Here is a 25,365-nt window from a genome sequence, read left to right on the forward strand (position 1 = left end):
CAATTTTGAATACACCAGCTGCAATCATTTAGTCACCACATATGATTGCATGCAGTATCATCATAAACTCCATAGCCCGAGCGCCCATTTGATAATATCTTGACCCAATTTCATTCATCCATCAATATAATAGACCACGACCTGACCGGCTCAAATAAAAGAATAAAGGCCAAGACTCTAAAAAAGACTCAGTATGTGACCGAACAAGGCTTTTATAGCTTAGGATGTATGGAAAGTATAAAAAAAATTTAGGAGGATAAAATGCCGATAACAAATCCTAAAATTCCCATAAAAACGCTTAAATGTCCATTTTACCCTTAGCTCTCCTGACTCCTAACCCCAACCCACATACAAATAATTCGTGATTTAGTGTAACCAAATCGTAATTATTTTGAACTTTTATAAAATACTAAAACTTGGGTTCTTAGGCATTCACTCATCATTTCTTTCTACACTTGTTAGTTTTAGGAGGATGGTTCGCATACGAGATTCTTGTCCTACTTTTGGAATTAGTCTTAGCACCATCGAAAAAGTAGTAGAATTAGGCAAGAAGCCTCGGTTGATCATTTCTTCAAGAAAATTCTCAGCTTCTACATACTCGTTTTTTTTCAACAACTCTTGAACAATGACATTGTAAGTGACACTATTAGGCAAACAATCACTCTCTTCCATCTTTCTTAGCAGTTCTTTACCTTTAACCAACAACCCTTCTTGGCAATATACACGTATCATAGCATTATAGGTCCTAACATTCGGTTCAATCCTTTCAATAAAAGTTCATCAAACAGATCCATAGCCAAGTTAGCCTTCCCACGTTTGCTACAACCATCAATCAGTATAGTATACAACCCTACATCTTCCATCAAATCTTTACTTCCAAGTGAACGAAAAAGAAACAATGCATCAGAACACTGAGAGTTTTTGCACATTCCATGCAAAAAGGTACCGTAGGTGAATATCTTGGGAGCCGGGCCCTTTGCTTGCATCTTCTTAAAGAGTTGTATAGCCATTGCCGTACGCGCTGACGCAAACAAACCTTGTATCATACAACTGTAAGTAAAAACATCAGGAATCAAACCCTTGTCTTGAATTTCTTGAAAAAGATGCATGGCCTTATCAATTTTCTTCTTCTTACAGTATCCGTTTATCAGGCTGCTATACGTGATGATATCGGGCAAGATATTTCTCTCCATCATACCTTCAAGAACTTTCTCTGCTTCATCTGTTTCACCACGGAAACAGTATCCATCAATTAGTGCACTATACGTGATTACATTTGGATGTAGTCCTCTTCGTACCATTTCCTGTACAACAAGCTCTGCGTCTTGTACGGATCCTTGCTTGCAAAAGGAATCCACCAAGATACTAAAGGTAACGACTGACGGAGATACTCCTACCATCTCCATATCCATCAACATTTTTGCAGCTTCCGTCTCGCGACCAAAGTTACATAGACCCTGAAACAAAGAGTTGTATGTCATAATGTCTGCACGGACACCCTTTTCAGTCAACTTAGTTAATTAGAGGGAATAATAATTGTTATTGTAAATAATAATAAGGAGATTACAAGATATATATAGACTTGAATAATACAAACTAGACCCTATACAAGTAGACATTATTTAAATATGGAATAATATCTTGTCTAACATCTCCCCGCAAGCTAAGGCCGAGAAGTGACTCTTAGCTTGGATCGAAGAAAGAGAAAATGCTGAGTAGACAGAGGCTTTGTAAAGATGTCGGCAATCTGATCATCTGTAGTGATGAATTGTACTGAGAGTTGACCTCTAGCGACTCTTTCACGAACTGAATGGAAATCAACTTCAATATGCTTTGTGAGGGCATGAAATACCGGATTGGTTGATAAGTATGTGGCTCCGAGATTATCACACCACAATGTAGGAGTTGAGCGAACTGGGACCCGTAATTCTTGTAAAACGGATTGTATCCAAGTGAGTTCTGAAACTGCATCAGCTAGAGCTTTATACTCTGATTCTGTAGATGACCGAGAGACAGTTTTCTGTTTACGTGCACACCACGAGACAAGATTACACCCTAAATAGATAGAAAATCCCCCCGTGGAACGACGGTCATCTGGACACCCCGCCCATTCAGCATACGAGAAAGCAGACAGATTGTTGAAGGTTGAATCTGCATAGGTATGGAGAACTTGAGTAGACTGCTGCTGAACAAGCAAGCCGTGGGAGAGAGTACCCTTTAAGTACCGCAAAATACGCTTTACCGCGGACCAATGATTCTCCTTCGGAGACTGTATAAACTGGCAGACCTTGTTGACTACAAAGGCAATGTCCGGACGGGAAAGGGTGGCATATTGTAAAGCCCCAACAACTTGTCGATAGCGTGCCGGATTGGCAAATGCTGGACTGTCCTCTAAAGCAAGATTTGCTGATGTAGAAATTGGAGAAGAGAAGGGTTTGGAGTCCAATAGGCCTGCTTTTTGTAGAAGCTCCAAAATATACTTTTGTTAAGATAAAATGATGTCTGCCCCTTTGGAAACAATCTCAATACCCAAAAAATAAGAAAGTTTGCCCATATCTTGAATAGGGTAAGTTCGACTGAGGTGGCTAATAACCGCATCAACAGCCTTTGGATCATTACCTGTAATTATGATGTCGTCAACATATACCAACATATAAAGTACAGTGGCCCCGGAGGTGTAAATAAACAAAGACTGATCGGTTTTGGAGTCTCGAAACCCAAGCTGATGTAAGGTGGAAGACAGCTGATGAAACCAAGCACGTGGGGCTTGTTTAAGCCCATACAAAGGCTTGTGCAGTAAGCAGACATGATCTGGTTTGTGAGGATCCACAAAGCCTTGTGGCTGCTGGAGATAAACAGTCTCTTTTAAGGTTCTATGCAGGAAAGCATTTTGAACGTCTAACTGACGAAGGGCCCACTTTTGCGTGATTGCCAAAGAAAGAACAATACGAATAGTGGTTGCCTTGACCACAGGACTGAATGTTTCCTTGTAGTCAATACCCGGTTGTTGTCGAAACCCTTTGGCCACTAACCGAGCCTTATAACGTTGAATCGTCCCCTTTGGATCCCGTTTAATCTTGTAAACCCATTTGCAATCGACGATATTAGAACCCGGAACACGAGGAACTAGTGACCATGTGCCATTTTTCAAAAGGGCCGAGTATTCATCTGCCATAGCTTGATGCCATTGAGGGAAAGTGTTGGCAATAGTAAAGGAGTCTGGTTCGGTGTTAGGGTCGATGGTAGAAGAGGTAAAGGATGATATGTTGTAGGGTGTGGTAGGTTTTGGGTTGGGCCGAAGATTAGAAGGTCGAGGACGAGGAGCTGTTTGGGTAATGGTTTGGGCCTGGTTTGAGGCTGTCTGGTTACTGATTTGGGGATGTTCGGTGGCTGTTTGGGAGGGTCTTTTGTGGCGCCGATGGTAGGTATGAATTAGGGGAGGCCTAGGAGGTGGTGGAGGAGGTGGGACAGGTATTCCCACTGCTGGGGAGGCTGGGACAGCAGCTGGTGAAGGCTGGTCTGGTGGGTTACTAGCAGCCGTAGAGGTGGTATTTTGTTGTACGGAAGGTGGGATAAAGTCATCGGTGTCAGGTGGATTGGGATATATAGAGACATAGGGGTCGGGAGAGGGTGAAGGAGAGTGAAGATTGTTAAGTTGAGAAGATTTGAATGGAAATCAGAGTTCATTGAAGCGAACATGTCGGGCAATGTATGTCCGCTCGGTTTCGGGGTCAAAGCACCGATAACCATGATGATGGGAGCTATATCCGAGAAAGACACATGGAGTGGAGCGGAAGTCAATTTTGTGTCTGTTGTAAGGACGTAGGTGGGGAAAACATTGTAAACCAAATACTTTTAAGAAGGAGTAATCGGGTGGATGACGAAAAATATGTTGAAAGGGAGAGAGAGAAGAATTGGAGCGTGAAGGCATGCGGTTAATAAGGTAGACAGCGGTGTCAAAGGCAAAATGCCAGAAACGATGTGGCACATGAGATTGAGCAAGTAAAGTGTAACATCCCGAAAATTCTAGAATAATATTTAATGTTATACCTACGTCGTGTGAATTATTTGAGTTAGTGGGATAATATGATAATATGATAATAAAGCTTTAGGGGTAGCGGTCTTGGTTAATAGAATTAAAGATGGACCAAAAAGGAAAGATGGGCCTTAGGTCCATGGGCTTAAGGGAGTATAAATACCCCTTAAACCCTAATCCTTTCCATTTTTATCCAAATCTACACCATAGCCTACACCTTGATAAACACACACAAACACCATCCTATAACCCGAGCCAAGATTCAAAGGTGGAAACCCGAACCCATTGGTGCTAGATCTTCGTGAAGAACCAAAACAACATCAAGGGTTAACCGTGTTCGTAAACCGACTCGTTTAAGGTACGTCTATATTTAGAAATCGTTCATATAGGTTCGGTTTGGTTTGGGAAATCATAGATCTGTTATAGTATGTTATAAACGAGTCCAAAGCAACAAATCTTATGGAAATCGATTAACATTTGATGGGTTAATTGTTAGCCTAATAGAACCCGTATATATATATGCCTAAATCGCACCCTATAAACACAACTATTTGAACGAGTGAATGGTTACGGTTTGTAGGCGCTGCATAGACGATTCCAATGATACCTAAATCATGATGTTTCGTTAAGAAATGAACGTTTAATCGCAGATCTGATATAGTTTGACTGTTCTTGTTCTTATCAATTTTGACTTTGACCCTAGAGTCAAAGATCTGGATAAGAACTGTAGATAGTTCGTTATGGTGGATCAATTCGTTACGCGTGCATAACGAATGGGACTCATTCGTGTGAATTGATAGCGAATCAGCCCTTAATTCATTAATCACCCATTCGTTAAATAAGATAACGAATCTGGTAATTCGTTATAGACTCATTCGTTAAATAAGATAACGAATCTGGTGATTCGTTATAGGATCATTCGCTATGCTGAGATAACGAATCAAGTCATGAGATGACGAATCAGATGGTAATAAGGGACGAATCTGGATAACGAACTAAGGAAGGTTATGTAACGAATTAGATAGCGAATTAGGCTTAATTCGTTATAGTAAATGAGTTAGCGAATTGGATGATAATATTAAAATCCTAATGGAAAATGTGTTAAGACAGCTTAACCCCAGCCAGGGGCTCTGCCCCTTGGACCCCGCTAGGGGCTGCCGCCCCTAGAACCCTGCTGCCAGGGGCGCTGCCCCCGAACCCCCGTTCGTTGTGGGCTATTGTTATACTAGAAACGTGATATGGGTAGTGATAGTTAATCGTTACGTGTAATTGTTATACAGTTAGCCGTACACACCTCTCGGAAGGAGTAACCATCAACAGTGAACGTAACCGAGTTCAGGTGAGTTTCCAGCCCTATTCCTTGTTATGTTTTCGGGGCTGTGTGCATACTCGATGTGATAGTTAATACACTTACTCTAAATTGGTAAGTGTATGCCATGTATGATTTATATGTTATCTATATATGTGTTGAATGAGAATGAAAGCTTGTCAGTACGTGAACGATCTTCGGATATTGCACGTACTGTCATGTTATAAATATAGATTTGAATATTGTATGTAATGTAAAGATGATTGCTTGTCGGTACGTGAACGATCTTCGGATATTGCACGTACTGTCATGTTATAAATATAGATTTGAATATTGTATGTAATGTAAGGATGATTGCTTGTCGGTACGTGAACGATCTTCGGATATTGCATGTATTGCCAAGTATAGTGATTGTCTCCTTATATGGATATTAAATAATAAATTATGTACATAGTTCCTTCTACGGATAAAATATATTGAGTGTTCCTTTAATGGAAAGCATAGTGTTCCTTTAATGGAAAGCATAGTGTTCCTTCTATGGAAATATATAGGATGTTCCTTCTATGGAAGTATATAGAGTGTCCTTCTATGGAAGTATATAGAGTGTCCTTCTATGGAGAATTTATACAGAGCGTCCTTCTATGGATTATATATATAGCACGGGCAATACCCATGGTTCTTTTAATAGATATTATGTGACGTTCCTCTTATGGATATTTATATAGGGTTAAGATATGTATGTGTGTAAGATATGTGTATGTATTGTATGTCGCCTGATTAACTAGAACTCACTCAGCGTAGCTGACTTTTAGTATGCACGCAGGTGAGCTGATTATAGAGTTAGTATGAGGATGGCACATGACATGGATTGAACGGCTGGCATCTGAAGATAGAAGTAAAGATGTTTTAATTATAATGTTTTGTGTTATGGTATCAAAGAAAAGATTTAATGTTTTGTAACGAATGGTTGATGTTTTATATTCCGCGAAAAGTTTTAATAAACTATTATTTGTAGAACTGTGTTTATGAGTAAATCCAACATTAAAGTAGGGCTACCGGGTACGGGGCCTTACATAAAGTGAGACCTGTTTCAACCATGTGTCGGTGTCGACGTTCCACAACACCATTTTGTTCGCTGGTGTGTGGACAGGAAAGGCGATGAAGAATGCCCAATGATTGAAAGAACGTGGATAGAGACCGAAATTCTTCACCCCCATCAGTTTGGACCTGTTTAAGTTTGGTGTGAAATTGCCGTTCAACCATAACCAGAAACTATTTAAAAATATTATAGACATCAGATTTATGTTTAAATGGAAAAATCCACATGAATTTGGAAAAGTGATCTACACACAAAAGAAAATAGTTGTGACCCTCACTAGATGGAATCGGGGCGGGTCCCCAGACGTCACAAATAATCAAATCTAAAATATGTGTACTTTTAAAAGTAGAAGATAACTAATGTAATTTTGACGATTTTCTAATAGAACAAGGTTCAAAAAAAAAAAACAGAACAATTATTGTTATTTAAAGGTAAATGATAAAAAGACAACATTGACTTCAAAAGTTAAGGATGAGGATGTCCCAATATTTGATGCCAAATGTTGGAGGAAGCACGATGAGCAGAAAAAGGCAGTTTTAGAAATAGCTTGTTGTCTTGGAAGCCGAAGCGAGTAGAGCCCATCATTACTTGGACCCGTGAGGAGGGTAGTGTGTGTAGACTTGTCCTTCATATAAAAGAAAGAATCGTGAAATTCAAAATAAACATAATTATCACGACAAAATTTTTGAACAGAAAGGAGGTTTTGTTTAATTTCAGGAGCATGTAGGATATTGGTAAGATTAAAGGTACAGTTTGGGGTATTAAATGTGGATGAGCCAATATGTAAAATTGGTAGACCCTTACCATTGCCAACATGGAGGTTGTCACCGCCATGATATGCATCAGAATGCTCGAAACTAGAGAGATCTGGGGCAACATGATGACTAGAGCCCGTGTCCGGGAGCCAAGAAGAAGAAGAAGCATACGACCTGGTATCTGCAAAATTAGCCGATGGCTGCTGTCTTGGGCGAACAGTAGCTGGGTCCCGATTAGGACAGTGAGTGGGGAGATGCCCTATGCCACACCTATGACAGGATCCATAAACTACGTTCTGATTTGATGCCCAACTGGATTGACTGCGATTTCCACCACTAGGGCCACCCGGGCGATTAGGGCTACCACGTCCACGACTGTTACCCTGCCGATTGTTGAAGCGATTGTTGCCGGATCGGTTAGTGTAGAAGGCTTGGGGATGAGATGGCAACTGAAGTTGCACACCAAGTTGGGCCGCCAATTGTTGAACCGCCTGAACAGCCGCATCTGATGGCGGTGTAAGGCTGCCTCTGCTGGGTTTAGCCGAAGATGGAGCCATGGCTGAGAATGCTTGAGTAGGTGGAACAACTGGGGCAGAACGTTTAAGCATATAGTCGTGATCAGCAATCACGGCATGAAGTTCGTTGTAAGCAAATTGACGAGTAAGGGCCGTGGTCTTAACGCCATGGTATTCATCACGTAGGCCAGAAATAACCATCATAACAAGGTCTTTTTCTTTCAAGGGTTCGTTAATATTAGCTAGGGCAGAGGCATATTCTTGTGCACGTTGGAGGTATGCTGTAGGGGTTTCATCAGCCTTCATCTCAATCCTTAAAAGTTGTGTTTTTAAGGTATATTCTCGGGAAGAAGTGTGAGGTGCAAAGGCCCGCTCTAGGGCAAGCCAAAGGTCACGGGCAGTAAGAGTGCCTCTGGCATGATGTAAAGCGCCCTCAAAGATAGTGGAGATAAGGAGCATCCGAACGTGTGCATCGTTGGAAAGCCAGATCGGTTACTGTGGATTGGGTTGGGATTCGGGTGGTGGTGCAGGTGCATTATCTTTGGGAGGGTCTGCAGGAACATGAACAGTTATAGTGGTTGGAGGGCAGGGTATGGTTCTGTCAATATAACCAAAAAGATTATTGGTGACTAAGAACGGGTGAATAACCAATAACCAGGAACTGTAGTTATCGGAGTTGAGGGTAAATCCAAACTTGTGGGAGTTGTGGACTGCTTTTTCCTTTTGATCAAAAGCAGTGAGGGTGGCCATAGGTAATTGGTTTTAGAAAAGTAAAGAAAGAGGAAGATCGGAGGGGTGGTACAGTGGAGGAAGATAGCAACAAGGCTGCTAATTTGTGATCAGGGAAAAAAAATAGAGGTAGGGCCGGCAGGTTTGTGCTGCAGAAATTAGGGTTAGGAATAACTGGCTGTGATACCAAGTTAATTAGAGGGAAATAATTGTTATTGTAAATAATAATAAGGAGATTACAAGATATATATAGACTTGAATAATACAAACTAGACCCTATACAATTAGACATTATTTAAATATGGAATAATATCTTGTCTAACAAACTTGCCAAATATTTCGAGCGCATGATCAACCATTTTGTCTTTGCAGAGGCTATCAATGACCGTATTGTATTGTGCCACCCACGGTTTACATGAGCCTGCTTCCACGAACCTAAGCAACTCAACCGCCTTGCTGGTGTGACCTGCTTTACAAAGCCCGTTAATAACGCTTCCAAACATAATCTGATTAGGCTCACAAAGTTTGTCTCTAATCAGTTTCTTGAACAACTCAAGAGCTTCAGAAACGCGATCAGCAATAACAAATCCATGAATGAGCGTCGTATAGGTGGCCAAATCAGGCGCATGACCTTGATTGAACACAGTGGCTAACAAGGAAAAACCATAGGCGACTTGATTAAGGCGGGCAATGGCAATTAATAGACATGTTCATTGTATAGATATTAGCATGAATGCCCATCAACTTCATTTGTTTAAAGAGTGTAAGCGCGGTCAAATAATGTTTCATCTTCATAATAACATTTATCAACTGAGTGAATTGGATAATGGAAGGTGGAGGTTGTCTTTGAAGCATTTCATCAAACACTTGGAGGGCATCATCAACATTTTTTATTCTTTGAGTGAACGGAGATGTCTTCGAGTAATTACGGGTTCGGAACCTGGTGCAGTTCATCATTTGGCAAATGATCTTAGTTTCAATTTGAGATCATGCAGTAGAGATGATACAAAACCTACTGAAAAAGAGTGGAATAAGCAGTTCGTTTCTATGAAATGATATAATTTCATTATTTTAAGAAATATTATACGTTTTATATTTAATTCATAATTTGTACCTTACATATATTTTTTAAAGTTTTATAATGTAGTAATAAGTGTCTTTAGAGATGAGAAAAAAGCCGGTTAATCAAACAGACCCGAAAATTTAACCAAAAATTAATTGGTTTGAAACGTCTTTTTTACTGACTGAACCGTCAGTTCAGAATCGGTTTGTAATTCTCTCAACCGAAATGATATGGTTCTCGAATAGTTTACCAAAGAAGATAGGAAGAGTTTAGATAGAAAATAGAAAGATGTAGAGATTTGCTTAATTCAATTCATGCATATCCATTAATAAAACCTATGGCTTATATAGCCTTTTCTAAACAAACGGAAATGAATAATTCAAAAGCTAAACTCCTAAAATTTGGAGAACGTTAGGCATCCCCATGTTTCCCATTATTCCCTCAAGACTAGTTCCACTACTTTTCAAACTAATTATTCAAATAAAAAAGAAAATGAACGTTGCAACCAAGTTGACAAATGCATGTGACTAATTCCTAGACTTTATGTGTTCATGCACCTTCTTGGACTCCTGTATATCCAGCTTGAGCTTCTTAGATGGCAACCCAGGCCCATAACATGAAACTGGTATCGAACCGGTTAATCGAACCGAAACAGGCCAAAAACCGATCGTAAACCAGTCAAGAAGTTGGTTTTAGGTCGAACCGAAAAAGATCATAAACCGTTTTGACTTTTGTTGACCAAACCGAACTGGTTTCTAGTATTACAGCTTCACTCGTTGTCTTTAAGATGAACAAGGATTTCCTGGCCTTGATTTTCCACTTATTTATCACCTCATTAACGCAAATCTTTGGTTGTGCCATCTCCTTCTTTAACAACCTCCCATAAATCCTCCCGTTGCAAGTCCTATGGAATACAGATCGACCACAATTTATGGTTTTTGTTATTGAGTTCCTTAATAGGTAAGTTAATAAGTTAGTATAAATTTGATTATTATGATTTTTTTTATCACAAGAATAAGATTGTTTAAAGTCTATACTTCTTGGATTGGTGAAACTCAATCGGGTCAAATGAAAGTCAAACGAAAAAAAATCTAAAATCGGTTAACTTTAATTTTGAAGGGAAATAATCTAAACTGACGGGGGTTCAAAATTTATTATAGACAAAATGGCAAAAGACGTCGGTTTTTCAATGGACGTCCTTTGGCAAACTTAATGACAGAAAACATCCTTTATGTTCAAAAAACGTTGCACGGTTCGTCCTTTTCACTAACGAGGGTTAGTTTTTCTCGTTAAATCCAGTCATGTGCACCTCATGTGAGGGCAATTTAGCCTTTTTACCCCCTCAGAGGTTATTTGTGTAATTGACTTAAAATTTTGGGCTTTAAATAAATAAATAAAAAATTTCTTTTTAACCCATCTTCTTCCCCAAAAAAAACCTTCATTATTTCTCTCTCTCTCTCTAAACTATCTTTCTCTTTTACTAAAATTTCTTATTACTCCACCATCACCACCACATAAAAACCACCATCACCACCGTGTTCCCACCACCACTACAACCTGAAACCACTGAAATCGAATTCATCTCCGGCTGCAGATCCATATGGTAGTGAGAGCATTGATCAATTAGGAATTCATCTCCGGTTGTAGATCCAGAAAAACGGGGTTAGAGACCTAACCACCACCTCCACCTCCACCTCCGTCACCGGAAATCCACTCTGAATCTCGCCTCTGCAACTTCTTTTCTTCTTTTTTCTTTAAACTTGTAACATCCCAAAAATTTTGATCCAAATTGGACAACTTTGGAAAGTTGAAGGATAAAAAATAATATATAGACAAGTCATGAGAAAATATTAAATAAGGAAATATAAGAAAAATAAGAAAATAAAAAATATTTCCTAAGTTAAGTTTTCCCATAAAGAAAATAATAAAAGGAAACTCCATCCCACATGGAATGATGTAAGAAAGTGTAAGCACTTTACTTGGGTATAAATAAAAATATAAATCCCATCCCACATGTAAAATGGTAAAGAAATGAAAGCTCTTTATAAGAGATAGAATTTCCATAATTATATTCTTTTATGCTTAGCATGCACCAAGTGGTCCTAGCAAAGGGTGCGAAGCACCCGACGCGCACGCGAACAGGCTCGGGCACGGGCACGGGCGCGAGCGTGGGCGCGGGCGAGGAAGAGGACGATGGCGAAGGCGACGGCGAAGGGCGTTGGGCGCAATGTGGCGCTTTGATGGCGCACTTTGCACTTCACACGTTCGCATCGCCACGAGCCGCCTTAGTATTTTTGGATAACGAGAATTAGACCCAGATGTAACAAGCTTATAAAGACAAAGGACTAAAAGTGAAAAATCTGATAACTTAACCCATCGTGATACGCGACGGGCAAGACCAAGGAACCATCGCGTAACGCGATGGAGCCTCACATAACCCAAAGTTTGGGCGGTATCGCGATACGCGATCACCCAAGCCACAATGTCATCGCGATACGCGATGACATGGCCTGACAACAGGGACACGTGCCACACTCTGGTGACATGTGGCAGTAGGGCAGGACACAGTCAACACGTGGCATTCATGCAGAAATGGCGGCGTCGCGATACGCGACACAGCTAAAAGAGGAGCCTATCGCGTATTGCGATGGGACCCAAAATCAAGTATAAAAGGGGAGCCTCACGGCTCATTCCCCTCACAAATACTGATTCGGATACTTGGTTGAAAAGTATCAAGAAATTATTCAAAACTACTACGGATAAGATATAAACAAAACAAATTAGATAGTAGCGTCTCCCTATCCTAAAATCTAACCTTGCGCAGATGTCCGATTGTTAATCTAGCCAAGGATCATGTCAGCCTCGATCTGGTAAAGGAAAAGGATTTATGGGAACGTCTTTTCTCCCAATTCCTATATCTAGCGATGAAAGTACATGCCAAATAAAAATGGAGGAAGATTCAGATTCATTCGATTCTAACATTCCGCTAGCTCAGATTATTCCAAATCAGAATACGTATGGAGACCTATCAAGTAGATCTAAGAAACCAATGATGTCAAGGGAAAAAGAAGTAATGACTTATCCGGAAGAATATCCTCACGGACAAGAATATTTTAATTTTCCGGCAACTCAAGATCCTTACTTTGCTCACACTCAAAATGAAGAAACAGTGAAGGAAATGGAAGTAGAAGAAAAAGAAATGGAGGCTAACAAAAACATCAAGAAAGATAGCAAGATTAAGAAATTTGTCATTCGTTGGAAGAAATAAAACCTTAGTAATTATAGAGAGTATAATTGTAACAAATAATATGCACTCTTGTAACTATAATAAGATGAATAAAAGATATGTTTTGAATTCTTAGAATATTGGACTTATCTTTTACAAATTTTATTGTAGTATGTCAAGAGAAGAAAGTGCAAACTCTCACAACAGTCCTCCTAAGAAAATTGTGAATGAAGAGAACGTTGAAAATAAAGATAATGAAATTCCCGCCCATTATATAGGAGGAATTCAAAAGATGATTAAGGAAGCTATCAAAGATATTTCTATAAATCAAAGTAAATCAAAATTCAACAAGCGAAGTAAAAGTAAATCTGTACATTCAAGAAAGGAAGAGGCTCAAGATAGCTCTACATCTGATAATAATTCAAGGAATAAGAAACAAAAGAAATGTAAGACCCAAAAAGGATGCAACTTTAAGAACTTTAAAGTTTACAATCCTAAATAATTTCATGGAGACTCAGATGGTATAACTGCTATGAGATGGCTAGAAGAACAAGAATCAATCGTCATCATAAGCAAATGTACCGGTGAGGAAGCTATCCAGTATTCTTCACAAATGTTCATGGGAGAAGCTCTTGAATGGTGGAATACCCTGATTCAAAACAAGGGTCGAGAAACAATGTATAATTTAAGTTGGGAAACATCAAAGGTCTTATATTAAAGAAATTCTGCCCAACTCATGAAATGGATCGAATTCAAACCGAGTTATGGAATCACAAGGTTATTGGCACAAATCTTAGGGAATATAACACTAAATTCCTAGAGTACCGCCGACTGGTTCCACATATAGTAACTCCGGAATATAATAAAGTAACTCGTTACATATATGGACTAACAAGAGAAATAAGAGATATGGTACGATCCAGTATGCCAAAAACAGTTGATTCGGCTATGGAATTGGCCGGATACTTAGTCAACAGTATGATAAGGAATCAAGAAGAAGAAAAGAAGAAAGACAAAGAAGCCAAGAAACCAAAAGATTCCGATAAATTAGAGAAAGAAGAAATTACTCCCAAGTCAACATGCAAAACTTGTGGAAGAAAACATACTGGAAAATGTCGACTAGAAAATACAAATAATTGTGCATACTGCAAGAGAGCAGGACACACAATAGAAGAATGTCGAAAGAGTTAGGAGTATGTTTTACATGTGGAGAAACGGGTCACTTTAAGACCGAATGCCCGAAAAGAAAAGCTAATCAAGATTTATGAATGATAAGATTATATCAAAGATAGATTAGCTAACTTTTGTATATTAAATCGTTTCCAAACGAGAAGTTTTGTAATCAAAGAAGGGTATTTAATTCCCTATATTATAAATGAAATAGTAGCATACAGATCGTGTTAATACAAAAGAATGCTTATATTCATTACCTCTAAAGGATAGTCAGAGGTATAACCGTTGAGATAATGTATCATCTAGGATGATGATTAGAAAGAAAGGATACGTCAAACATTAGAAACTGTTTAAATATACGAGGACACGTATATTAAGGAATTTCCGATCAATATCAAGATATTCAAGGAATCCAACTGATAGAATTATCTACCAACTATGGTTGATCAAAAAGTCAAAGGAAAAGAGCTCGAAGATATTTAAGAAATACAATTGCTAAAGTATAGCAAATGTGATTAAAGCCCAAGTACAAGGGTACCGTTAGAATATAGAGAACATCATTAATCAAGATCAAGGATAGAATGGATTCGATAGACTGAATCTAAACAACAGGAATAGATTCGACATACTAAATTAAAACAGCAATGTAGTTAACATCGGTAAATGTTTAGAATACGAACGGTAAGATAAATAGTTAAACACAACTGATCACTGTGTTTATCAATTTATATTTACTAATAATATTCTGAACTATTAACTGGTTACATCATTCAAAGATGTAAGTTAACCACAAAAAAAAAAAAGAAACCTCGGCAATTCTATGTTCAGGTTAGATAGAATCTAATAAACAATTGAAAAGTAAGAACCATTTACACTTAAGACAACGAATCTCGAGGACGAGATTCATTTCAAGGTCGGGAGGATGTAACATCCCCAAAATTTTGATCCAAATTTGACAACTTAGGAAAGTTGAGGGATCAAAAATAATATATAGACAAGTCATGAGAAAATATTAAATAAGGAAATATAAGAAAAATAAGGAAATAAAAATATTTCCTAAGTTAAGTTTTCCCATAAAGAAAATAATAAAAGAAAACCCCATCCCACATGAAAGGATGTAAGAAAGTGTAAGCACTTTACTTGGGTATAAATAAGAAATATAAATCCCATCCCACATGGAAAGTGGTAAAGAAATGTAAGCTCTTTATAAGAGATAGAATTTCCATAGTTATATTCTTTTATGCTTAGCATGTACCAAGTGGTCCTAGCAGAGGGTGCGAAGCACCCGACGCGCACGTGCACGGGCTCGGGCTCGGGCGATGGCGAAGGCGACGACGAAGGGCGTTGGGCGCAATGTGGGGCTTTGATGGCGCACTTTGCACTTCGCACGCTCGCATCGCCGCGAGCCGCTTTGAGAGCCGCATTAGTATTTTTGGATAACGAGAAATATACCTAGATGTAACAAGCTTCTAAAAACAAAGGACTAAAAGTGAAAAATCTGATAACTTAACCCATCGCGATACGTGACGGGCAATACCAAGGAACCATCGCGTAACGCGATGGAGCCTCACTGAACCAAAAGTTTGGGCGGTATCGCGATACGCGATCACCCAAGCCACAATGTCATTGCGATACGCGATGACATGGCCTGACAACAGGGACACGTGCCACACTCTGGTGACACGTGGCAGCAGGGCAGGCCACATGTCAACACGTGGCATTCATGCAGAAATGGCGGCGTCGCGTAGCTAAAAGAGGAGCCCATCTTGTATCGCGATGGGACCCAAAATCAAGTATAAAAGGGGAGCCTCACGGCTCATTCCCCTCACACCTCCCACACTCTCTAAGTTACTTTCTTTCTCTACACCGTTTTGCGTGCCACCGACCCGACAAATATCACCTCGTAAACCGTGTCAATACTCGGTGTTTCCTCGAAGTGTGTGCCACCCAAAAGTAACCCGACATTCCGTCTCATAGTACGTGAACAAATCGGCGACACCTACTCATCACCTCGATTTGCGTGCCAAGAAATGTGGATTAAGAACGCCTCGATAAACGTGCATATAAAGTAGAAGGGTTGCAAATATAAACTTAGGACTATCTAACTCCGAATACTGTGCGAGGTAGGGGTTCTGCCTAAATATTATTTTATTATTACAAATGGCTTAGACCATAGTCGGAGATATAGCTGAACCTTGAATACCATTTAGTATTAAATAACTTTTCTTAAACAAAGGTTATAGACAAAATATTGTTTCTTCTTGAATAAGAAACGTAAGCAATTACATACAAAGAGTATAATTAAAATAATATTTCTTTATTATTAAGAAATATAATATTCAAAGAGTATAGTTAAATTAATATTTCTTCTTAAAGAAAAAAATCGGTATAGACGTTTCTTCCTAAAGAAGAAATGTAGCATAAAAATGGTAAATAAAGAAAGAGACTAAAGGTCCAAATGTTTTATATAAACAAATGAGTTTATCAAGGTTAAAGCTATACAAAACGGACTAAAGGTCTGAAGCTAGATCGATGATCTGGTTATTTATACAAAGGTTATTCTCGTACTATAGGTCCGAGGTAACAGAACAAGAAGAAAAAAACAGAAAACATGAATCAGTAACAGAACTAATTATAAATAGAAAAGGTGAATACGCCCTAAACTTTTACAAACTCTTTTAGAGTTAGAATGTTTGCATAGGATTTATGAATCCTTAAAACTTTGTGTTATAATAATAAGAAACGGACACTCTGATTAAGAGTATACATGTGTCTGGATCCATTCATACATGGTGACTCGGAATTTTCCCGAGGCCATGCAAATCATCAACATGTCTCCGGAAGCTTATGAGAAATTATTTGTGTATATAATTAATTGTACAAGGTACTTAGGGTAATTTGATCCCAATTTAGTTGGGTGCCTAATGAGTAGTCACAAAGGTAATTGTTGGTTTCACAAAGGTATTGAAAAGATTTTTAAGAGTCAGCGTCATTCACCAGCTGTGTGCTGACGTATTTTCTAACCATTATACAGGAAAACAAAAAAGGTTAGAACAGACAAACAAGAAGGAATAGAATATTGGAGTTATAGTCATTAGATGCTATCTAGTGGCTTAGATAATTTATTTCAAAATATTATAAAGAGTTATGTTTTCGAAAGAAATGTATTTGAAATATCAAACGGGTATTTAAACCAGAGTTTTTAATATAATAATATTTTATTCAAGACTTCCGCTAAAATAAAATCCGCAACTCTGATGTATTTACAAAGCAGGTACCAACTATTGGTCACACGCCTAGGCCCTAAGTCGGGGTGTGACAAAACCTAACCCAAAAAATCACTGACATAACCACAACTGCATACACCCCCTTCTGAACAACACCAACCCGATACCACCACCAAAATACAACGGAACCACCGCCGAAAATCATCGCCCAGAACTAGGGTTTTGATTGTGGTGGATTTTGGTTTGTCATGAATATAGATCTAAGGTTTTAGTTGTGGTGGTGTTTGATTTTGATGGCACATCACATATCATTCGTTGAGAGGGGAAAGCGGGGATTGATGTTGAATATCTGGTTGGGTTAGATGATGATCTTGAATTTTTGTGTTGAATTAATTTACTAAAAATCATATAGATGGGGTTGGGAAGGTTGATTTTGGGTGACAGATGGTTGTGTTGGTTTTGGATGAAGATGGGGCGGGTGGTAATGGTTGATCACTGTATTCTGAGATGAATCCAAAACCACAGAGGTGGGTTTTGTCGGTGGTGGTGGGAGGTTGGATGGGATAATGATGATGGTTGGTGGCTAGTGTTTGGTTGTGATGTTGATGGTGGGTTATGAATATTTGGGGAAGAAGATGATGGTTAAAAAGAAAAAAAACTTTTATTTATTAAAAGCCCAAAGATTTAAATCAATTACACAAATAACCCCTGAGGGGGTAAAAGACTAAATTTCCCTCACATGAGGTGCACATTACCGGATATAACGAGAAAAACTAACCTTCATTAGTGAAAAGGACGAACCATGCAACATTTTTTGAACATAAAAGATGTTTTCTGTCATTAAGTTTGCCAAAGGACGTCCATTGAAAAACCGTGCAAACATAAAGGACGTCTTTTGTCAGTTTGTCTTTATTAAATCATCAACCACATGGTGGAAAACTGAGGGGCATAATAGTCTTTACACATGAACTTAAACATGGGGTAACAGTTGGGCTCAAAGTGCATGATAGTTACCACCCCAGGAACTTAGGTTTACTTTTATGTATTTTTATTCTATTTACACATGTGAATTGTGATTTTTGCCTCATTATATACATATATCAAAACAAGTATATTGTTCACCAACATTCGTGTTGATCAAATCTATTTTTATGCATGCTACATGTTTACTTTTAGGTTGCTTGTGAAGATTGAAGACTAATCACTTAGATTATACCTTTAGGATACTTTAATAAATTTATTGTTGATGAAATTGTTTGTATTTTATCTTGAACAAGTTGTATTTGTGATTATTGAATGAAATAAACGAGTTGATTAAATATTGTCACTTTAATAGTGTCATAATGTTCTTGAGCAATCCGTTGCACCCCGGCATGTTCCGTCGCCTTTGGTCGTGTCACACCCCGACCAAAGGCGGTGGAACATGCCGGGGTGCAACCGATTGCCCAAAAACACAAGACACTATTTAAAGTGACAATTTTATTCAACTCATTTTATTTCATAAATCAAAAATCAACACATCTCGTTCACACAAACAAATTGAATACAAGTAACAATTATATTATTCGTTTTACTAATATCCTAATAGTCTTGGTAACGTTTTCATCAAGTCCTCAAGTCAACAAAAGTCAAACCTGTAACATTTCATAAAATAAAGTTTATCAAGACAAAGGTTGGTGAGCAATTCATAAGATTGAGCATATAAGTATATAGTAATAAAAAGCACAAAACTTGTATACAAAACAGTAGAAAAAAGCACTAGATTTGGATAAATAGACAATCGCTAATCACATTAGCGCCACCTAGCTACAAGGGGTTGCCAAGTAGTCTAGGATTTTATACTTATCGTTAATTGCATTACGTTAACGACACCTTTCCATGAGGGGTTGCCAAATGGTCTAGGATTTATAGTTCCACCATCCAAAAGCGATAAACACATAAGCATGTAAGCATAGAACACCAAATCGAGCAACCATATAAGTAAGGTATACAATCACGTTTGTGGGTTTAAGATTCAAGTAAATAAAGCATTTAGTTTGATAAGTATGAAATGTCACCCCAAAACGAAAGATGGAAAACGGGGTATGAAAGTACTCACCTCGATAGAAGAATCGAGAACTAATAAATGATCGACATATAGAAAGCTTGTGAACGAAACGAACAAATCCGACTTGAAAGCTAATTGAAAAAGAATAAATAATATATTAATGAACTTGAACTTTAGTTGAAACTACACTGGAAACATTGAACGAGGTGGTTCGATTGCAAATCGGGTTACCAGTTAATTTGTTAACGATTAGGGACTCGTACTTAATTGATAATTTAAAATACAATAATATTATTTTATTGGGCTTTTAAATAACTAACCCAATATTACATAGAAACAAGACAGGTTTAAATCAAGGGTTCGGTTTTATATAAAAAATGAATAGATACTAAAGCTTGTAATGATGTTATTAATGATAAAGATAGTAATGATAATAATAATTTTAAAACATGTTATATATATATATATATATATATATATATATATATATATATAGATAATGATGATAATAATACATAATAATACTACCAATTGAGAATTGTTGTTAAAACTAATAATAGTAGTATTAATGATAAAAATATAACTCGAGTGACGACGACGTTAAATGGCAACTAGGCCCGACATGGGTTCCGGTTCAATAAACAAGTGGATAATAAGAAAAATAAAAATTGTTTTGTTAATGATAATAATAACATCAATAATAATACTAATAATAGTAATAATAATAATAAAATCTAGATAATAAATATAATGTTAATAAAAATAGTAATATTAACTTGAATAACGTGTTAACAAAAACAAACCAAAATTGGTCACGGAGGGAATCGAACCCGTGACCTCAAGTTTAAACGCACCCGCACCAACCAACTACTCTAAACGATCATCTAGTTAGGATTTAGGAAAAGTTAGTTTTAAATCTTACACTTAAACATCATCATTTCCAAAATCAATTAAAACCCAGATCCAATTAGCTCGATTAATACCTTATTCAAAGTCGGAGAGGAGGAAAGGGGGGTCGCCGGAGCCGATAGATAGAGCCGGAGGGAGAGAGAAAGAGAGAGAGAGAGACGGAGTAAGAGAGAGACGGAGAGAGAGAGAGAGAGACGGAGAGGGAGAGAGAGAGAGTGTGTGACGGAGAGAGAGTGTGTGTGTGACGGAGAGAAAGAGAGAGGCGGAGAGAGAGAGGGAGTACAGCGAGAGAGAAAGAGGGGCGGTGCGCGTGGTCGTCGCTCCGGCCGCCGGAGACAGCCGCCGGAAAGCCGAGGGAGGGAAAAAGGGAGAGTGGTGGTGTCGTCGGTGTCGGAGAAAGGGTAAAAGGGCGAGTGGTGATCTGCGGTGACCCGAGGAGGTAGCGGCCGGAAAAGGAACTCGCCGGAAAAGCGGGTTCGCCGGAAAAGAGTTGCAGAAGGACGAACGGAGGCAGGGAGCAGCACCAGTGATCAAATAACGGACTATGGCGGTGGTATGCAATGTCTTGTAGCCGGAAATGACGACGACGGGAAATTATGGTCCCCTAAAAAGCGGTCGGCGGTAGTGGCGGTTGGTAGGTGAGAACTGGGTTTTTTTTGTTTAATATGTGTTAGGTTTAGGGTTTTTATTTTATATATATATATATATAATACATATGTTTAAAATAACCCCTTAAGTTTCAATTTAAGTTTAATATGAGTTTAAAGGTTTTTAAAACTTATAACAACTTTACGAAAATAATCATTTTGAATCTTTTTTGTTTTTCTTAACGACACTATAATATGACAAACATCGATTTATTGATGATCGAGGTCTATAATAATATTATATAATAATTAATTAAGGTTCTAAAAATGTTTGAGTCGGTTTTACAAAATAAAAGTTTACAATACGGATACAACTCGAGACCCGAATTTGACAAATGTCACAGTATCCCTAACTTTTTAGAAATTTCGTCCCAAAATTAAAATAAATTTATAATGAAAGTAATTATTAACGAATATCGTTTTCAGTAAGATAATTGCATGAACAATTTTGTTTTAGCAAAAGGATAACGTCAAATCCTTGCATGACTCGAAAAACGCTACAAATGAGAAACATAATAAAGGCACTTATATATAGGATATACCAGCGGCGTATCCACCATGCCCATATCATGATTTCGCAATTTTATCATTTTTCTGCCATCATCCTCGGGTCTGAGTTATCGCACACAACCGTACTTACAATGGCTTCTATATGGGGATTTCGATAATTAAGTGTGCACCCATAATTATTTAGATCGTCGTATGGTCCACATGGTTCGTCCTATTGCGTGGTTTTAAAGACATATTTACTTTGAAATCTTAAACATTAGAAACGTGCATGAATCTGTTGAATTTTTACACATATTGAATAAATAATACCCACGGTTGGAAATTATGGGGTTGACTTTTTAAATAAGTAGGAAAATGGAATAAATAATTGAACCAATTAAATCTAAAAATATAAACCAAGGTGAAAATATTAATTTGGTTTAAATAGGTAACGACGATCGAATAATATAAAATTTTAGGGTAAACAATATGGAACGAGATTTGAAGTCAAATGCTCTCAATGTGAAGAATAAGTAAATCATTAAAACCCATAGTTGAGAGTCGGGTCACTAAATTAGTATAAAATCTGATGAGTGAAATTTTAATAATGAGAACTCTGATAAATGGAAATGTGAAATCTAATAAGTGAAACGAGGATCCAAAGAGTGAAAATGAGAAACCTGAAATGTGAGTACATGAAGTCGAGGTAAACAATGTTACAATTAATAATAGCATCGTACGATGAGTTTCACACGTGAACAAACTTGAGGTTATACGTATATGAGGATATGATTACATGAAATGTAACAACACGAGAATGAGGTGAGTTTTCCTTGGGGTGACGCATACGTGTATCAACATAAATAATATAGCATTTGGTTAACAACCAAAACAATCAATGAAATGTGATAAAACTTGAATACGGCTACTATTGTGAAACTATTTATATAATCGCCATTATAATAACGGTTTCTAATAGCGCCAAAACTTGTAGACAGCCACACATAGGCCGTTAATAGGTTAGATGAAGTGATATAGAATAATGTATAGAATCGAGTTTGCATAAATGCTCAAATATAAATAACATAGCCATGAAAATATCGTTTAAAAGATAAACAAGATTTTTGGCGAAGTTAAGATTTCGAAAGTATTACACAAATTGTTATATAATAACTTGAATTTGGTCAAAATCAAAAACACCAAAATGAAATCTCATGGGCATAATATTGTCATCGAAACATCTTATCAAATGAAAAAAAATCATAAAAATCCATGAGACCCAAATAAATGACAAAATATGTAATCGCGTATCACATTCTCTTCGGAAAAATATAAGAATAAAATCGAAAATGAAGTCTCAAGTGAAGCCGTCTTATTGTTTCCAAGAATATACGTAATAACAAAGCGTCGCGGTAATGCGTAGCTGGAGAGACATTTAAAATTGCTATCAAATGAAAAATCTTGTAAGTTAAATTGTCAAAGGAATTTGTATACATAAAGCTGTCGTGATGAAAATAATTTATGAAGAAATGATGCTTGCGATAATAAGAGGTAATAATTCGCGTAAGTCGTTATTGAACAAAAACTCATGACACAAAGTCTAGTATATAGGGTATTTATAAATGCGTCCCAAAAAGATTTATGAAGTCATGATCATTGCGTTTATGCAAAGTGGGGAAAGTTGTAATTTGTTACTAAATAAATCCCACATTCAGCATTCAAAATGAAACCTCGTATTTATAAAGTTATTAAGAGATTTATCATCTTAGGTGACAATGTTTAAAATCTTGAAATTACACATATAATCTTTTAACAACCTTTGAAAACAAATCCTCATAATCAAAAAAATTTTTGTTGCCATGACAATATTACACACACACACACACACACACACACACACATATTTTTAGAGTTTATAATTTAAAAGTGATTATTTGAACACATGAGGTTGTTATGAATACACTAGTTCGAAGCTTGCATGCGTAGGGAGGGGTTTCAGGCTTTGTACGGTGAATGGTTTGGAAATTTAGTAGTAAGTGAGAGTGTTTAGGTCGGCTTGGGTAGTTCCGTTTTCTTGAGTTGAATCGATAGGGTTTGTTGAGTTTAGGTCTTTCGAGTGGGTTAGGCTGAGATGATTTGTGTGAGTAGTGGTTGGGCTAATAGGTGAGGCTTGGCTTATTTGAGCTCGGGTTAAGTTGATGGGTTGGAAAATTTTGATCTTGGCTAGTTTGGGTTTAAATTTGGTTTATACCTGTATTTTGTAAGGAGTGTTTGAGGTTGCTACTTTTGATATCAAACCCTATGGTTGGATTAGAATGGTGTGGCGACATGGTTTGTGATTTGACATATCATGGATCGAAGGATTGAGTCACAGTTGGGTAAGCTTTGGTTTGTTTATGTCCAAGGCATTTGGTGAATGTGTTTGTCGTGTCCTTGAAGCATTTGAATGATAAGTTTGATAGGTTTTCGTGGCGTAAAAGTGTCGGTATTTAAGGCTTTTTGTTGGATTAATGTTGTACATCCTGGATTTGCATGGGGGCTTGAGTTGGTGAGGGTATACTTTTGGATTTTTAGGTTTCGTTCATATTAAGGAAAGACTTGAGTACATGGGAAAGCTTTTGTAGTTGAAGGGTGGTTGGTTTAAGACGGTAGGTTGAGTTGGAATATGGGTGTTTAGAAAACTTGGGGTTGCGTCTCGTGAAATTTTTGACCAATAATAAGTATAAATTTTGGAAATATCATAAGAAACTATAATCATGAGGTTTGCTAAATTTGAAGTTTATTGTAAAATAAAAGTAGATTGTCATGAGGAAGCAAAATAAAATTTTCTTATAAAGATTAAAACAATTTTTTTTACTTATGAGGAAATTTAAAATACGTAAATTGAATGTCAAAATTTGTTATGAGGTATCAAACATTGAATGATGAGTGTCGTTTTGGGAATATAAAGTTGCGAAATGAAATTATTTTTTACCAAGTTCGTTATTTAATATCGTGTAATGAAGAATATCATGGTAAGTTAAAATGACCGGCATTGTAAATCGAGAAATCACAAGTAAACGATTTTTTGTTTTTAAAGTAGAATTTCTATGAAGTTTTGCATGAGGATTTCAAGAAAATTACAAGCTATAAGTTTGTGAATTTCTTGAAAAATCAAGGCGAAACTACCATAAGAAATTCAAAACGAGAAAAAAAATCGTAAGATGCAAATTTTATTCATGAAAATTTAGAACGAACCAAAGATTGCATGATGAAAGTTGTTATGAAAATAAATTTTGGTAACGAAAATTCTACCATGTATATAATATAGTGTAATTCAAATGTTATGAGAAAAATTTAAATAATCGATATTATGAAATGATAGGTCCAAGATGAACGGGATCGTTTTAAAAATAAAGATTTTTATGGAAATTTGTAGATAGTCTTAATGAAAATATATGGCATATTAAAAATCATTATGAATAGATCAAACTATATATATACATATATTTATTATTATTTTTTTAGCTTTTATCGAAGAGATTTCTAATGAATGAAATTTGCAATAAAAATCCTTGTGAAATCAAAACGAGAAAATTGGTGTAAAACTTTACCATATAAAATCGAGATATAAAAGATTTATTAACAAATAAAAAAATATATAACATTTATAAATGAAGACTTGTGATAAGAATTTATAACAAAATAAAGGAAAAATGGTTGAAATTCTTGAAACATAATAATAATGTTTAAAATTTAAAGGCAGAAAAATCGTGCATGAACCACCATGACTTGATATTCGATCCTAAAACCTTTTTTTTTTAAATACCTTGTTGGAATCTAAACATGTGCACGTACCACCGCGTCTTTTTCAATACCGATTGCAACAAATATAATAAATCGGAATACAACGTCATGTCGAAACACTAGTCCACGTACCACCGTGGTTCTATTGTTTCAATACCGAAAATTAGGATTGCGAGCGGAACGCTCGCATTCGATTACTTAAAGTGGTTATCTCATATGAGACAAATCTTTAAGGAGATTTGAAACAAGGGGATCCAAGTTAAGTTCGTGATCCATAAAACACAATAAAAACTAATGTTTTTGCGTTTTAAGGTAAGGATACCTTGGAGTACTATGAAAGTGTGTGTATGTGTAT

The 25,365-nt window shown here is 37.1% G+C and overlaps 1 pseudogene; it reads right to left on the reverse strand.

Annotated features, from left to right (window-relative positions):
- Positions 1–430: 430 nt before the first annotated feature.
- LOC143572180 (uncharacterized) lies at positions 431–9,448 on the reverse strand (annotated as a pseudogene).
- Positions 9,449–25,365: the final 15,917 nt, after the last annotated feature.

This window comes from Bidens hawaiensis, unplaced genomic scaffold (assembly GCF_021521415.1).
Source record: "Bidens hawaiensis isolate Kalapana, Puna unplaced genomic scaffold, B.hawaiensis_p1.1 tig00025758_1, whole genome shotgun sequence".
NCBI lineage: Eukaryota > Viridiplantae > Streptophyta > Magnoliopsida > Asterales > Asteraceae > Bidens > Bidens hawaiensis.